An 11,411-nucleotide genomic window follows, 5' to 3' on the forward strand; every position below is an offset into this window, starting at 1 on the left:
AAAGTGGTTGTGTAGTCTTGCACTCTCTCCAGCAATAAATGAAAGTTCCTATTTCTCCACATCCTAATCTGTGTTTGGTATTCTCAATGTTCTGGATTTTAGTCATTCTAATCGGGATTTGCATTTCCCTGATGACATCATATAGACCGTTTTTCATGTGATTATTTGCTATCTGTTATATTCTTTGAAGACATGTCTGTTAGGGTTTTGGTCCATTTTTAAATTGGGTTGTTTATTTTCTTGTTGAGTATTGAGTTCTTTGTGTATTTTGGAATCAAGTCATTTTTCCTGTATGTGCAAAGGTTTTCTCCAGTCTTTGGCTTGGTTTTTCATATTTTTGAAAAAATGTTTTATGTTTATTTATGAGAGAGAGAGGGAGACAGAGCATGAGCGGAAGAGGGTCAGAGAGAGAGGGAGACACAGAATCCGCAGCAGGCTCCAGGCTCCGAGCCATCAGCCCAGAGCCCTATGTGGGGCTCAAACTCACAAACTGTGAGATCATGACCTGAGCCAAAGTCAGATGCTTAACCGACTGAGCCACCCAGTTTTTCATATTTTAACAGTGTCTTTCACAGAGCACAACCTTTTAATTTTAATAAAATGCAACTTATTTCTCTTTTGATAATGAAGATTTTTTTTATTTTCAATGGGTTAAGATTTTTTTCTTGTGTGAATACAGGACCGTTGACTTCCAAGCTGTTTATATGATTAAATAAAAACCAGAAATCACTAACTTCTCTTTGAATTTATATTGGGGTGGCCACAGAAGTTAGAAATGGATTTATTTTTTATAACATATTGAAAATAAAGCATGACCATTCCTATATTACCTTATTATTCATGCTGAAACATATTACCACAAACGTAGTGGCTTAAAACAACACAAATTTATCATCCTGTAATTCTAAAAGTCCTAACTCTAAAATGGGTCTGCAGGGTTGTTTTCTTTCTGGAGGCTTCAGGGGACAATTTATTTCCTTGTTCGTTAAATTTTCCAGTCTGCCCACATTCTTTGGTTCCATTTTCAGAATAGCATGTACTTTCCTCTCTGACCTCCTGCCTCCCTCTTACAAGGACTCTTGTGATTATAGTGGCCCCTGTGAATGATCCATGATAATCTCTGCATTTCAAGATCTTCAACTAAATTCCTGGAACTAGGATGTCGAAATCTTGGTGGGGCATGCATTATTCTGCCTACCAGATGACCCAAAGATGCACCTACTAGGAATAAAGGTATTAAGTCTCAAAATTTTAACAGTGAATTGTAAAATATATATTATCTCCTTTGATTATCATTACCCAATAATTTCAAGAAGATAATGTGCTAGCATGTCACAGTAATTCTCTGTCTCTGATTCACCTATCTCAACCAACAGGTCACCTATTTTTCCTGTTTTGCTTACTGCTTATAAAGCCAATTTGAAGGAAGTAATTTGCATTTGTTGTGTAATCATGTTTACACCTTATGTGGATGTAAATGTGCTGGGATAAATGAAAAAGAATGTTGACACCTTCTGATGTGACTTGCCCAATGGAACAGAACTGGAGCAAGAATCCTAGAATGATAAAATAATAAAAACATTTTGAAGATGTTTTTGAGATTAGATTCATATAGCCTATAATCTGAAGAATTGTACAGTAAGAGAAAGAGAAGTTACTCTCTTCTGAGGTTATGAGTCATACCAGGGAAATATGAGTGGGAATTCCGGAAGGATTACAAAAGCAGTAAGAGTTGGTAAAGACTGAGGAAAGCAGATGAAGCCTTTCTGAGCAATTACTCAGTTCAAAAATTTCTTACGAACTTTTGAAAATGAGTAGATCTTCAGTAATGAGAGCAAAGGATTTAGTTTCTGTACTACTCTTGGTGCTGGTAGTTGACAGAATGGACAATTATTTCTCTAACTTCACAATCCACATCTATAATATGGAGATAACATGTTAAAATAGTATGTGTGATGTATATATCTGAGGTCCTGAAAGACAATAAATGCTGAACTGATACCAATGTCATTATGATAATCTTACTTTACTTCCCAATCTTATTCTTCAGTGGATGAAAATAGTCATCTTCTTGAAAGGATTTACTCCCCTTAGAGATGACAGAACAGGCTCCTAGGTACCCATTTATTAGATATCAGGGAACACAGATCTTATAAACCACCTTTGAATTAGAGAACTATTATACATCCAAGTGTTATGTCCCATAAATTGCGGTCTTTTCCTCAGGTTATAGCCTTTGAGATGTTCGGAAATCGATTTGCCTTCTATGAGAATGTATCTGCTCTTTCTCTTCCCATATATATTTTCCTCCAGAGACCATCAAACACAAACGATCTTTAGCAGGGGTGCCTGGGTGGCTCAGTCAGTTGAGCGACTGACCTGATTTCAGCTCAGGTCATGATCCTAGGGTCATGGATGTAGCCCTGCTTCAGTCTCTGCACTGAGCATGGAGCCTGCCTAAGATACATTCTCTCTCTCTTCTCTCTCTAACTCCCTCTCTTCCCTCCCCCTGCCCTTCTTCCCTGCTCACAAGCTCGCTCACTTGCTCTCACTCTCTCTCAAATAAAATGTAAAAAAATGATCTTCAGCAAATGTTTAGCAGAACTTTTCCCCTTAGGAAATATGCATGTATGTATAATGAGTACGGGCACCACCCCCAGGAAAATAAAAGTTCTCAAGAGAGTCATAAAAATTGTATTGAGCTGATGATCATAGATTACAAACTTTGCTCCTAGAAGTGCAGAGAACAGCTACATTATTCTCCAACATCATCAGAAAGTGGAGTAAATATTTTCAACCTTGGGATTTCTCACTATGGAGACTGCTGGAAAGGGGAATAGGTCTCCCCTCTGTGGGACTGCTTCTAGGTTAAAGTAAAATCCTAATGTAATAGCCAGAGATAACACCACCACATTATTTGCATCGGTAGGTGGCTTAGGGTATGGATTATTGCAGTACGACGAGGAAACAGAAATCACCCGGATGATGGTGAGACAAAAATCACATCCTGGATGTCTGTCTTTTTGAGTCAGAGTTTGTGTTCAAGGCAGCTGCACTGGCAAAGAAATTCTCCTGGGGAGCTCTTCCTGGAGCCCAGGTGAGTGTGGACATCCTGACGTCATTTGACATCACTCTCCACATTACCTCCAACAGTGTGACTAGGTGTGGAGGCCAGAACAGGTACTTACATGAAAATGAATAGGAGGCAAAGAAAATAGGAGACTTCTTGTCCAGTCTATGGCTCTCTGGACTCAGCCATAAGTTGAAAGAACTTCACACACATAGATGAAGGTATTGATGTGCAAAGATGGAAGGCTAAGGATAAAAAAAATGTAGTTGTGGATACCTTCCACCAGCAGAATTTTCAACATAAAATTTGCTACTAATCTTATTACCACTGAGTGACTGGCAATCAGCCTAAAAACAAAAGTCCTAGCGATAGCGTTTATAAGCAAAAATTTATTGCCTTCCAAAATGAAACAGTGAAATAGTAAAGGATGACTTCGAGTTAGGTTGAGTTCTGTTCTCCCAGTTTACTCGTAAGTGATGACATATATCCTACTATGATAGCATCTGTCTTTCAGGAAATATTTTTCTGGTCCCAGAGTAGAATAAGATGAATACCAATACTGCTGGATTCTCTCAAACAATTGTAGAGACAAAGATACATAGGAAAACTTCTTAGCTCAAGAAACATTTTTCAGAGGTTCCTATGTTGTATGTTCAGTGGAAACATACAGCAGGGGAGGAAGTGCTTTTACTATTTTTTATTTTCATGAACCGATGAACTTTAATTGTGTCAATTAACAAATTGAGCTGTTGTTCAACCATCAAATGCTTTCATATTTTCTCTCTTCCATTGCTGTAACGATTTCATGCTCTGTGATATCTTGACTTTTGGTTTTGGTCAATTAAAAAAAATAATATCAACATAATGGTAACCAAAATGTGAAATAAATGATTTAATAATCCAAAGTGAAAAATAACCACAGTTGAAGGAAAGATAATCTGGGAAGTAAGATTGTGATATACAAGAGGCAAGTGTTGGTAATCAGTAGACATAGGTTTTTTTAATTTAATTATTAACTTTCTAATTTAGAGATTAGACATATCTTAATCATGCTGATTGTTTCTAGTGTCTAAAAAGAATGATATACTACTGATGTTTCTTAGCCAATTCTGAACTCTAGACAATTATTTTTGCAGCTAAATTTAATATCACATATTCAATACACTGTTATGCAGAATGAAGTGTCATTTTCTATAAATATGATGTCAAGTGAAATGACACTTCATTTTCTATAAATACTGTAAGGACATCATGTAAGCTGTTGCCCATAAGGAGACCCTACTCTATCTTAACTGATGCTTCTCTCAGATTTGTAGTTTAAAAACTTCAAATGTCTGCCATACATTGAAACTAACTTCAAAGTTACTTTAAGCAGCTCTTTTTCTTTTATTTTTTATTTAAAAAATTTTTTTTACATTTATTTATTTTTGATAAAGACAGAGCACAAGTGGGGGAGGGGCAGAGAGAGAAGGAGACACAGAATGTGAAGCAGGCTCCAGGCTCTGAGCTGTCAGCACAGAGCCCGACACGGGGCTCAAACCCACAAACTGTGAGATCATGACCTGAGCCGAAGTTGGATGCTCAACTGACAGGGCCACACAGGCACCCCAGTTTTGAGGGACATTTTTAAGTATGTATCAAAATTTTTTTAATTTCTTTTTTAATGTTTTTATTTATTTTTGAGACAGAGCATGAACAGGGGAGGGGCAGAGAGAGAGGGAGAGGCAGAATCTGAAGCAGGCTCCAGGCTCCAATGAGAGGCTTGAACCCACAAGCCATGAGATCATGACCTGAGCCGAAGTTGGACGCTCAACAGACTGAGCCACCCAAACGCCCAGCTCTTTTTCTTTTAATTAATACAACTTTTTCTTTAGATTTCTCCAAACTATAACCACAAAACAGATATAAACTACAAAATGCATTTGTTATAATTTTTCCATAGGTTTGTGATAGTTTAAGAAACCAATTCCAATTTACAGTCTGGAAACAATATGTTCATAACTAATTAGTTGAATTGTTACAGTTTTTCAAATAGTTATTGTCAAATCATTAACATCTAACAGAAAAAATGTTCTTTAAAGCAAAAGTCACAACTTTGCAAAAACAAAAGATCTCCTATTTTGCCCTGGATGTATGTATTTTTCACTGACTCTGACACTCATTCATTTAACAAAAACATTCAGTGTCTTTTACATAATAATGAACAGGGTGATCATTGGAAAGGACAAAATGATATATGTGATAATACATAAGTTTTATATGTTAAACATAGCATGTGAATTGGCTTCTGTATCACAATCCTCACTGTTTCATCTTTGACTATGTCTTAAAAAATTAGAGATTTGTAGTGACAATATAATTATTTTCACTGATATCTTTGACCACGATTGCACATTTACCATCAGCTCATAGAGACTCTGCATTCATAAGGTGGTGCCTAGAACAGCCTGAATCCACCAAAGCAGTGAGGACCATCTTTAACCAGACTGTTGAACTAGGCCTAGAAAGGATGAGCTGGCTGCCTGTCTTGTTCTTTATGGTAATTATTTTTGTATAAGCAAAGAAAGCTCTTTAATCAAGCAAGAAGTCAAGGCTCAGAATATCACAGGACTTTCATGCATTTTAAGATAGTCCTTTGAACTGCAAATATATCAGTAGCCACTCAGTGGGTAAACAGTGAGTACCTATGCATGTGTCTAAGATGGATGTCACAGCACTCTCCATTCAATATATTTCCATCTTGGAGCGCCTGGTGACCCAGTTAGGCCACCAACTTCAGCTCACGTCATGATCTCAGAGTTCGAGAGTTCGAGCCCCACGTCGGGTTCTGCACTGACAGCTCAGAGCCTGGGACCTGCTTCGGATTCTGTGTCTCCCTCTCTCTCTGCCCCCACTCGTGCTCTGCCTCTCTTTCTCCCCCAAATAAATAAACATTTACATATATATATATTTCCATCTTAAATCTACAGAAGAATATACAATTATTGCCAATATGTTTTCATTACTCAGATCATGCTATTGCATGGGTTTTAAACAAAATCATAAACATGAAGAAAAATTATAATTTTAGTACAAGTGAATTTAGCTCACAATGTACTGAGAACTATTTGTGTAGAAAACTTGCTGCAACTGTGCAAAATAAAAGAGCATCTACCATGTGTATTTAAATGCTGTGACGCTATGCTACATAATACATGATAAATTGATTGTCCTTCTGTATAGCAGATGAGGTCCAGTTGAGAAGCCTTCCTTTTGAGGTCAATTACATAAGGAAAAAGAGTAATTCTTAGAGCAAACCCTAAAATTGGGAGAAAAATCACTACATTGCATAGAGCTTTTAAAATATTGTGGGGGCACTTGGGTGGTTCAGCTGGTTAAGAATCCAACTCTTGATTTCAGCTCAGGTCATGATCTCACGGTTAATGAGTTCGAGCCCCATGTCAGGCTCTGTGCTGACAGCTTGGAGCCTGCTTGGCGTTCTCTCTCACCCCCTCTCTCTGCCCCTACCCTGTTTACACACTGTCTCAAAATAAATAAACTTGAAAAATTCTTGTGTATGAAGAAATGGTAAGTGTTTAACAACGAGCTTTCTTAGGGGGAGAGAGGGCCTTATTTATAGTGTTTGCCAATGTTCTAGTGTAAATACTCCTGCCACTGTGCAACCATTGCGTCGCCACTGAGCATGAAGTAGGAAAGGCATGAGTACAGCCAATGCTAGTAAGCCAGTAGAAACCAGTTCCATCACATGTTTGAAAGTTACAGAGATTATAACATATCCACGTAATTCCCTATATTTACTAGTCTTCCTTGAAACTAGAATGAATACATATGATGGTTTCTGTCCTAAAAAAGTGAGAAGTGATGTGTGTCATTTCCAAGCTACAGTAGTTGCAAGCAGGTATGTGTCATCCATCCGTTTCCCTGCTGTGATCTACTAGGAGAACTTGTGTTCCTTAAGGCACAGCTACAAAATGAGCAAGGGCTGCCTTGCCTATGTCTGCCTTTGTGTAAGTATAAAATGTATATCATTATAAGGCATCGAGGACTTGGGGTATATCTGTTGTGCTGTGGCAAGTGAGTATCATGAAGGAAGACTAAGGGTAGTGTATATGATGGAGCTGCCATTTGGAAAACTCCAAAGACCTAGCAGGTAAGACCCTAAGACAAGGTGTGTCTGAAATGTGTCAAACCCTTTGAGATTCAAGGGCAGTTAGATCAAAGCAGAGGGTAAGATGAGACAAAATCTCAAGGCTGGTAATTATGGAGACACCTGGGGGGGCTCAGTTAGTAAAGCATGAGACTCTTGATCTCAGTGTTGTGAGTTCAAGCCCCATGTTGGGTGTAGAGATTACTTTTAAAGATAGATGGATAGATAGATATAAAGATAGATAATCATGAAAGGATCAAGGGTCTACACATTTAGTCAGCTTATCCCAGAGTGGATCTACAGAAGTGGACTCTACAATGAAGTTTCGCAGCAGGGTATTTATTAGGGATCAACACTTGTAGAAGGGACGTGGAGGCAAGAAACCTACCATGCCAGTGCAACAAAGACTCATTCAATCCCACAGGCAGCTCTGAAACACACATGGCCTACCAGTTGCACCATGATGGCTGGGCCTTTGTATCCCCACCACAGTTGTTGTTGGTTCTAAGTAGCACCAGAAACACATGCACTAGAATGAGGCATCACTGCAGCAGAGTCACCTGGAAGGGGCTGGTAGCTGGAGGCTGTCTACTGGCAGCTAGAGTGAAACAGTCTTCCCTTAAATTTATAGCTCTCCATATCCATCCTGTGATTGAATTCAAGTTTGAGGAGACTATTTTTCTTTTTCTGTTTTCTCATTTTCCACTTCCTAAGTAATGGTAAGAATAACCCATAGGGAGGATATTATTCCCCATTTGAGTCAGAGGTTTAAGGAAGATGCTTCCCAAGAGCAAGCATGGAGGAAGAACCTATCAGGTAGGAAACAAAAGGGGAGGATGAACTCAGCTTTGCAAAGTCTAAACTGCAGAGTTGGCCCCCTTTCCCAATGAGGGATTCTTGACCAAGTTAAGCTTTGAAATATCTGTTTCTCTTGCTTTCATTTGTCTCTAAGCAAGAAAATAAATGTTCTTTGACTCATCCATTCCACTCCTAGGAATACATCTAAAATTTTAATTAAAAAAAAAAACTCGTGTGTGTGTGAGAGAGAGAGAGAGATCGCACATATATTTATTGCCCCACAACACATCATAGCAAATAAAATGGACATAATCCATAATCTAATTGTCAGAAAGAGATGCACTAAGTTACAGTATATTTATGGAATGAAACAAACCCACACAACTATTAAATAAATGTCATAAAATAAGAATCTATTAAAAAATCAAGTGAAAATTCTAAATCTTCCCTTAAAAAAATATTTTATAGAAGACAGAATACAAGTGAAGCCAGAATTGGTGAAGTCAAATACAGTTCAATATGTATTACCAAAAGTAAAGTAGAGGAAGAAAAAAGAATGGAAATAACTCAAAATAGCAAAATAAAGTTGTAGGTAATACTCCAAAGTTCTAACAAACCTTCATTTCCTAGTTCCTGAAAGAAAAAGAAAAAATGGGACAGATTAATTATTTGAAGACATAATGACAAGAACTTATAAAGTCTGATAAGCAATATCAATACACAGATTCAAGAAGTTCAAAAGTCCTCGCAGGATAAATATAAAGAAAACTTCACTGGAAATACAGTTCATGATATTGTAATACATTGTATGGTGACAGATGGTTCCTACACTTGTGGTGAGTATAGCATATAAAGTAGTTGGATCACTATGTTATACACCTGAAACTAATGTAACATTATCAATAACACTCAATTAATAATTTAAAAAAATAATTTCAACCAAAAAAGAAAAGTGAAAACCTTACTAGAAACATACTAGTCAAACTACTGAAAAATGAAAGAGGAAAGAAAGAAAACTTTACAATTTGTCTGGGGAAGAAAAAAAAACATTACTTTAAAAGGAACAGTAAAATTTTAGTTGACTTCTTTACCAAAAATCATGGAAGCCAAAATACAATGGAATATCATCTTAAAGTAGTGAAATAGCTCTAAATAGAAATTAGAAAAGAAGGAAACTGGGAATATCAGGAAGAAAGAAATAGCATAATGAGCAAAATTAGGAGTAAATCCATAGGCTTTTCTTATCCTCTTAAATTTTCTAAATTATGGTTGATGGCTCAAGCAAAAGTTATGGCATTATCTGGTGTATTCTAAATTTATGTAGGGGAAATATTAAAGATCACTATACTATAAACTGGAGAGAGTAAAGACATGAAAGGAGATAAGGTTTCTATACTTCACTCAAACTGGTAAAAAAAATGACATCAATTGAATGTGATGATGTATATATAATATCTAGAACAACTAAGCTATGAAAAACACCCAAAAAACTATACAAAGAGATACACCAAAAACACTATTGACACATCAAAATGGAGCTCTAAAAAAATGGTCAAGTAACACACAGGAAGTCAAAATTCTTTGAAAAGAAACAAAAAATAGAGAGTTGAGACAGAAAATAAAAAAAGTCAGACAACCCCCATCATACCAATAATTAGATTAAATATAAATGTCTAGATACAACAATTTAAAAACAGAGAATGTCAGGGCACCTTGGTAGCTTAGTTAAGCATCAGGCTCTTGATTTCGGCTCAGGTCATGATCTTGAAGTTCCTGGGATCAAGCCCTGTGTTGGGCTCTGTGGTCACGGTGCAGAGCCTGCTTGGGATTCTCTCTTTCCCTCTCTCTTTCTCTCTGCCCCTTATTTGGTCACACACACTCTGTCTCTCAAAATAAATAAACTTTAAAATAAATAATAAAGATAGAGAATGTCAAAGTATATTAAAACATGACTCTTCTATTTCTTGCTTGCTGTCTGCAAGTAACTCACTTCAGAGACAACAATATGGGTAGACTGACATAAAAGGACACAAAAAGGTATATCCTATGCAAGCATTAATGAATGGAAAGCAAGAATGGCTGTATTAATACCAGAGAAAGCAAAGTGTTAGAAAGGGATATGATGACAGGAGGTTTAATCCACCAAGAAGACAAAGCAATCCTAAATGTGTATTCACCAAACAACAGAGCTTCAAAATATGTGATGCAGAAACTGGCAGAACTGAGAAGATGATCTAGAACAGTCCGCAAATGGTTAGAGACTTCTGTGCCCCTGATTCAACGACTGATAGAACAACTAGAAAATCAGCAAGAATATGGAAGAACTCAAGAACACCATCAACCTAAAGAGTCTAATCAGTATTTATAAAACCTTCCTTCCAAAAACAGCAGAATACACAGTGTTTTCAAAGACTGAAAAAACATAAACCAAGATAGACTTAGTCTAAGCCATAAAAAATATCTCCATAAATTTAAAAGAAATAATCACACAGAGTGGGTCCTCCAACCACAATGGAATCAAACTAGAAATCAACATAAGAAAAATAGGGAACTCTCCCAACATTTAAAAATTTTTAAATTACTTTTGAATCTATAAGTCAAAGTCAGCTGAAGAGAAATAAATACATTGAACTGAATGAGAATGAAAATACAACACCTCAGCGCTGAGAGGGAAATGTTCAATCAATGTGTATATTACAATAAATACAATTAGAAAAGAGGAAGAGTCTCACAACTGCAATGAGATATCACTGCACATCTGTCAGAGTGGCTAAAATCGGAAACACAAGAAACAAGTGCTGGTGAGATTATCGAGAAAAAGGAAGCAACCCTCTTGCACTGTTGGTGGGAATGCAAGCTGGATTCCCACAGTGGGTGCCCCCACTGTGGAAACAATATGGAGGTCCCTCAAAATGTTAAAAATAGAACTACTCTACAATCCAGCAACTGCAAAAAATACAAAAACACTAAATCAAAAGGATACAAGCACGCTTATGTTCATTGAAGCAATATAATAGCCAAATTATGGAAGCAACCCAAGCGTCCATTAGATGATGAATGTGTATATGCATATACATATGTATATGCATATGTACATATGTATATGTATATATGTATATGTATATATGTATATGTATATGTGTATATACATATGTATAGGTACATATGTATATGTATATATGTATATACATATGTATATGCATATGTACCTACACATATGTATATACATATGTATATGCATATGTACCTACACATATGTATATACATACATATATACATATATACAATGGAATATTATTCAACCATAAAAAAGAATGGAATCTTGACATTTGTAATGACGTGGTGGGAGCCAGACAGTATAAGACTAAGCAAAATAAGTTAGAGAAAGACAAATAT

This window comes from Leopardus geoffroyi, chromosome A2 (assembly GCF_018350155.1).
Source record: "Leopardus geoffroyi isolate Oge1 chromosome A2, O.geoffroyi_Oge1_pat1.0, whole genome shotgun sequence".
Classification (NCBI taxonomy): Eukaryota; Metazoa; Chordata; class Mammalia; order Carnivora; family Felidae; genus Leopardus; species Leopardus geoffroyi.